General features: G+C 42.2%; 1 long non-coding RNA gene across 1 annotated transcript; it reads left to right on the forward strand.

Annotated features, from left to right (window-relative positions):
- Nucleotides 1-325: 325 nt before the first annotated feature.
- On the forward strand, nucleotides 326-1,615 carry LOC144692170 (uncharacterized). Its single transcript, XR_013579282.1, has 4 exons — nucleotides 326-458; nucleotides 521-844; nucleotides 907-1,230; nucleotides 1,293-1,615. It is a non-coding gene; the product is annotated as an uncharacterized LOC144692170 (long non-coding RNA).
- The last annotated feature ends 4,579 nt before the right edge of the window (nucleotides 1,616-6,194 follow it).

Consider the following 6,194-nt stretch of genomic DNA (forward strand, 5'->3'; position numbering starts at 1 on the left):
ATTTCCACACCGAAACCCTGTGCTGTGTTTCTGCGGCTTTTAAAAGATATATCATTGGCCTTGTCTCTCAAGGAGCACTCCGCTCTCTTTCTCTTACTCTCACAATTAGGTAGCGCAGTTAGGTAAGTGTGATTAACGCGGCTACTTGTATGCAACCACAGAAGTGATTTCGCGGGAGTCAAGATAACATTGCCAGCTGCCCAACTGAACAAGCACATTTTTAGAAAATCATTATATTGTCAGGAAACTACACGTAATAGATATTACAGAGGCAGCGAGTAAACAAAATAAAAACAGAATTGCCTGGAAAAACTCAGCAAGTCTGGCAGCATCGGCGGAGAAGAAATCAGTCAACGTTTCGAGCCCTCATGGCCCTTCAGCAGAACTGAAGCATAGTTTCAACAAGGGAGAAATATAAATTGGTTTAAGGTGGGTGGGGGGGAAGAGACACATTGAGGGTGTGGTGTGAGCAGATAATCAAAAGATGTCAGAGACAAAAGGGTAAAGCAATGAAGGTGAGCAGGGCAGAAGAGACAGTCGGAAATCCTGTCGGAGGACAGAACCATACTTCTTCCAAGAGGGCATTTTTTTGAAGAGAGGTGGCAGTCAATCAAACACAAAGATAAAAACAAAAAGCTAAAAGCTACTGCGGATGCTGGAAATCCAAAACAAAATAAAAACAGAATTACCTGGAAAAACTCAGCAAGTCTGGCAGCATCGGCGGAGAAGAAATCAGTCAACGTTTCGAGCCCTCATGGCCCTTCAGCAGAACTGAAGCATAGTTTCAACAAGGGAGAAATATAAATTGGTTTAAGGTGGGTGGGGGGGAAGAGACACATTGAGGGTGTGGTGTGAGCAGATAATCAAAAGATGTCAGAGACAAAAGGGTAAAGCAATGAAGGTGAGCAGGGCAGAAGAGACAGTCGGAAATCCTGTCGGAGGACAGAACCATACTTCTTCCAAGAGGGCATTTTTTTGAAGAGAGGTGGCAGTCAATCAAACACAAAGATAAAAACAAAAAGCTAAAAGCTACTGCGGATGCTGGAAATCCAAAACAAAATAAAAACAGAATTACCTGGAAAAACTCAGCAAGTCTGGCAGCATCGGCGGAGAAGAAATCAGTCAACGTTTCGAGCCCTCATGGCCCTTCAGCAGAACTGAAGCATAGTTTCAACAAGGGAGAAATATAAATTGGTTTAAGGTGGGTGGGGGGGAAGAGACACATTGAGGGTGTGGTGTGAGCAGATAATCAAAAGATGTCAGAGACAAAAGGGTAAAGCAATGAAGGTGAGCAGGGCAGAAGAGACAGTCGGAAATCCTGTCGGAGGACAGAACCATACTTCTTCCAAGAGGGCATTTTTTTGAAGAGAGGTGGCAGTCAATCAAACACAAAGATAAAAACAAAAAGCTAAAAGCTACTGCGGATGCTGGAAATCCAAAACAAAATAAAAACAGAATTACCTGGAAAAACTCAGCAAGTCTGGCAGCATCGACGGAGAAGAAATCAGTCAACGTTTCGAGCCCTCATGGCCCTTCAGCAGAACTGAAGCATAGTTTCAACAAGGGAGAAATATAAATTGGTTTAAGGTGGGTGGGGGGGAAGAGACACATTGAGGGTGTGGTGTAAACTGCTTTTCGAAGTTATTGGTAGCAGTGGTGCCCTGGCTTTCATAAAACCACCATATCCGTATTAAACCACACCTGCATTTGAACCACATCTGGCTGCCGTCAATACCTGTTGCCTGACAGTTACCGATACGCATTGTCAATGAGCTTGGCTCCCCACTGCTGGTGCGAACTTAGAAAATGTTTATGTTTAACACCAAAATTAACACTTACTTGAGCCACATTACACAAACTAAAGTACCAGTTTTGGCCAAAGGTCAATTCCTCGGCTGTCTCCATTGCTGCTGTCTGACCTGCTGAGTGTTTCTGGCATTTTCCGTTTTTGTGAGGTACTTTGAGCCCTGTGCTCACTAGCTCATATTGGCTCCCAGTCAAGCAATACCCCCATTCTTGCTTTCAAAACCTTCCGTGAACTCACCCCCCCCTATCCCTGTAACCTCCTCCAGCCCCACAAGTTTCTGAAATATCTGTGCCCATCTAATTCTGGCCTCTTGAGCATCCCTATTTCAATCACTCCACCATTGGTGGTCATGCAATTCTGCTGCCTGGGCCCTAAACTGTGGGATTCCCTCCCTAAACCTCTCTGATTCTCTACCACGCTTTCTTCCAAGATACCCCTTAAAACCTATCTCTTTGACCAAGCTGTTGATCATCTGCCCTTATATCTCCGTATGTTGCTTGGTGTCTAATTTTGCTTTGTAATGCTCCCGTGAAACCCCTGGGGATGTTTTATTCCATTAAAGGCGTCATATAAATACAAATTATTGTTGCCTCTTTAATGATCCTTCTTTCAAGTCTGCATTGTCCTCTTGCCCTCTTTCCACAGATGCTGCCCGACTTCCTGAGTGTTTCCAGCATTTTCCAGCATCTGAAGTGTTTTGTCCTTGATATTAGTTGTTTGGATTTGCTGACTCGGCCAATGTTGGATGATGATGTGAAATGGATGTAACAGAAATAAAAGCCGTGAGAGGTTTGCTGACTCATTTCTGCCCAATGTCAAGATTCTCTCCACTGTTCAGGGAAATCAACCGTCTGATCCCACCTTCTCTTATTGTATAGTAAAAAGCACTGAAATCAACAAACATTCTTTCTCCTTATAATCATTTCCTTGCTTACCTAGGGAGACTTGAATTATAACAGACACATTTTAGTAATTCATCAAGTCACCATGAGTTGTATAAATTTTAAAATAATCCTGCACATCTTTTTATCATTTAAAAGCACTTCATCAGCCTCAAGCTAATGTTTGAATTTACCAATGGAATATTAATCTTTCCTTCATAAGTAGAATTAGGCTTATTGATCCCCGAGGACCAATAAATTATTTTGCTACCTCTCTCATTTTTCTCTCATCGAAAGCAAGCAGTGGTTAGGAACCTTCTGTGAGTTGCACTTCTGATGAAGTTACAGAAAGACTGAACAGGGTTGGGCTTCCTTTCCCTAGAAACAAGAAGGCTGAGGGATGACCTGATAGATGTTTTTTTTTAATTATGAATGGTTCTATTTTAAAATTCATTCTCAGGGCATGGGCATCCCTGGCAAATTCCCAGAACGAAAAAGCAGTAAAAACTAGGGACTAAGAATACTGGTCCGAACTGGTCTTGTATACCTTAAAATGGAACACCAGTAAAAACTGGGAAATAAGAATACTGGTCTGAACTGGTCTTGTATATCTTAAAATGGAACACCAGTAAAAACTGGGAAATAAGAATACTGGTCCGAACTGGTCTTGCATACCTTAAAATCGAACAGCAGTAAAACCGAGGAAATAAGAGTGCTGACCGAAACTGTTTTTTCCTATTGGGTTATTTCCCATCCCCAATTGCCTCGAGGAGATAGTGGTGAGCTCTCTTCTTGAATACAACTGAGTGGCTTTCTGGGCTGTTTCAGAGGGCAGTTAAGAGTCAACCACATAGCTGTGGGAGTCTGGAGTCACATGTAGGCCAGACCAGGTAAGGACGGCAGATTTCCTTCCCTAAAGGACATTAGTGAACCAGACGGGTTTTTTTTTTACAACAATCCGATCATTTAATAATCACCATTACTGATTAAAGGTTTTCATTCCAGATGTATTGAATTTCAGTGAGCTTGGATGTGTTTAGAGTTACAGAGTCGCTTACTGCACAGAAGGAGGCCATTCAGCCCATTGAGTCGATGCCGGCTACCCGTGGAGCAATCCAGTCAATCCCACTCCCCCGCCCGATTCCGTATCTCTGCAAGTTTATTTCCTTCAAGAGCCCACCCAGTTTCCTTTGGAAATTATTAATTGTCTGTATTTCCACCACCCTTGTAAGCCATGAGTTCCAGGCCATTACGACTTGCTGTGTAAAGAAGTCTTTCCTCACATTCCCCTGCATCTCTTTCCCAAAACCTTAAACTGTGTCCCCTTTGAAAAATATTTTGATATTTTAATCTGTATTTCAAGATCTAAGTTATTTATATACTGTATAGCAGAAAAAGCAGTGGTACCAGCACTGACCCTTAGGAAATACAATGGTCTACCACTCTCCAGTCCGAAAAACAACCACCTGCCATGATTCATTGCTTTCTGTCAAGTCAATATCCTATCCAATTGGACACTGACTCTCCTATTCCATAAGTCTCAATTTTGTTAACCAACCTTTTATGAGGTACCCGGTCAAAGGTTTTCTAGAAATCCATATAAACGATGTCCACTGCATTCCCTACATCAACCTTCTCTGTGAGACTTCAAGCATTCAATTAGATTAGTCAAGCCTGACCTGCCTTTTACTAATCCGTGCTGGCTGACTTTAATTAGCTCAAGCCTTTCCCAATGCCTGTTGATTTTTTTCCCTCATTAAGGATTCCAAAACCTTACCCAACACTAATGTTAAGCTAATTGGCCAGTAATTGGTGGGACCGTCCTTACACCCTTTCTTGAATAAGGTTGTTGCAATTGCCACTCCCCAATCCTCTGGCACGTCCCCATATCTAGGCAAGATTGAAAGATTAAAGCAAGCCCTTCCGCTATCTCCATCCCTACTTTCTAGACTGTTGGGTTCCTATGACATGGAAAGAAATCAAACACTGTGGCCGGGATTTCCCAGCCCCGTTGTGGGCGGGACCCGCCGCGGGCGAGACGGTGCCTCAGCCAGAAGTCCATTGACTTACAGCGGGGCCAGAAGATCCCGGTGGTGGGCGGGTGGAGAAAATCCCACCCTGTATGTTCAAAATTTTATTCTTATTGCTATTTTTTAAAATTGATTTTTTTTTGCTGAAACAAAAAAGGAAGGCTGCTACAAGTCACATGACCAGAGGGTTGGCCCTTTGTTCTATGAGCTACCACCAGGAGTTACAAGAACAATTGAACTCATCCCTCAACCTGTAGAATCTCACACCTCATTGTACTGACCCTTGCCATTAAAGCAGAGGACGTGCAGTCAAACTGGCTCCCCTACCAGAACTATCACGAAGGAGAGGGATCGAAACTCTTAATACCAGAAAAGATGTTAATAACCACCTGTCTCTCCCCAAAGGAGGAAAAATGGAATTCTGGCCAGAAACACAGAAACTGGTTGTTAAGCTGAAATTAACCCATTAATGGTCCATCTCACATGACCAAAGCCTCTGGCCTTTTTGGACAGTTTTAACATTACATCTTTAGCCTCACAGTCTGCAGTTTAACATCCAACTGGTGAACCACCAAGAAGAAACTCTCCAGGCAGAATAACAGTCTGCTCTTCAAGCCTGTTTTTGCTGGAAGATTTTTTACCATCGTCTGCAGAAAGGACCCAGTCTCTGTGTACCTACTTCATCTTGTGCTATCAACTGTAAAGCGAATTCTATAACTCTGGTCTTCATCCAGCTGAACTCTTTGGGCTCTGACTCTGGAAATCACACAAACTAATATTCACTTCTGCGGTTCTTGTATTGTTACTATACATAGTTGTAAAACTCTTTTTTCTATCCACCCCCACCCCACATTTACTCTGTGTGTCTGTGTGTGTGTGTGTGTAGTGGAGCGAGAAGTTGCGAACACTCCTCCCCTGGGTTTTGAATGTGAAATAACTAACCTTTTGAGTTAATCATAATGTGAGTTTGCTGTGGGTTATTAGTAAATTGATTCACACAAACTGAGAGTTTGGGAAAACACACCACTGCATACTTTAAAAAATAATTCAAATACCTTCTGCTTACAGACAGGTGGTGAGAGGAAATAAGTACAGTTAGCCTGTCTCTCTCCTGTGTGTAACAATAGTAAGCAGAGGGAATTTAAGGGTAAAACTAGGTAAGAACATGAGTGATGTTAATAGGATTAGATGATATAAATAGAGGGGCATGTGGCTTGTGTGGAGCGTAAACACTGAACATATCTGTTTGGCTGAATGACCTGTACATTCATTAATTATTTTTTCTTTTTAAAATTTCGACCTAACTCCCTCTTTAACATCAATCTGGTAAAAATGTCCGATCCATTGAAAAGGTCATTAGCACAAAAAATTAAAATTCAGAATCTGGAGATGAGAAGAAAATGTTTTAATATATTGTGCGAGTTAAAGTACTACTACAAGATGATGTCATTACTGTTGCCCCCAGACTTTCAATAT

Source organism: Cetorhinus maximus, chromosome 17 (assembly GCF_964194155.1).
Source record: "Cetorhinus maximus chromosome 17, sCetMax3.hap1.1, whole genome shotgun sequence".
In the NCBI taxonomy this organism is placed as follows: Eukaryota; Metazoa; Chordata; class Chondrichthyes; order Lamniformes; family Cetorhinidae; genus Cetorhinus; species Cetorhinus maximus.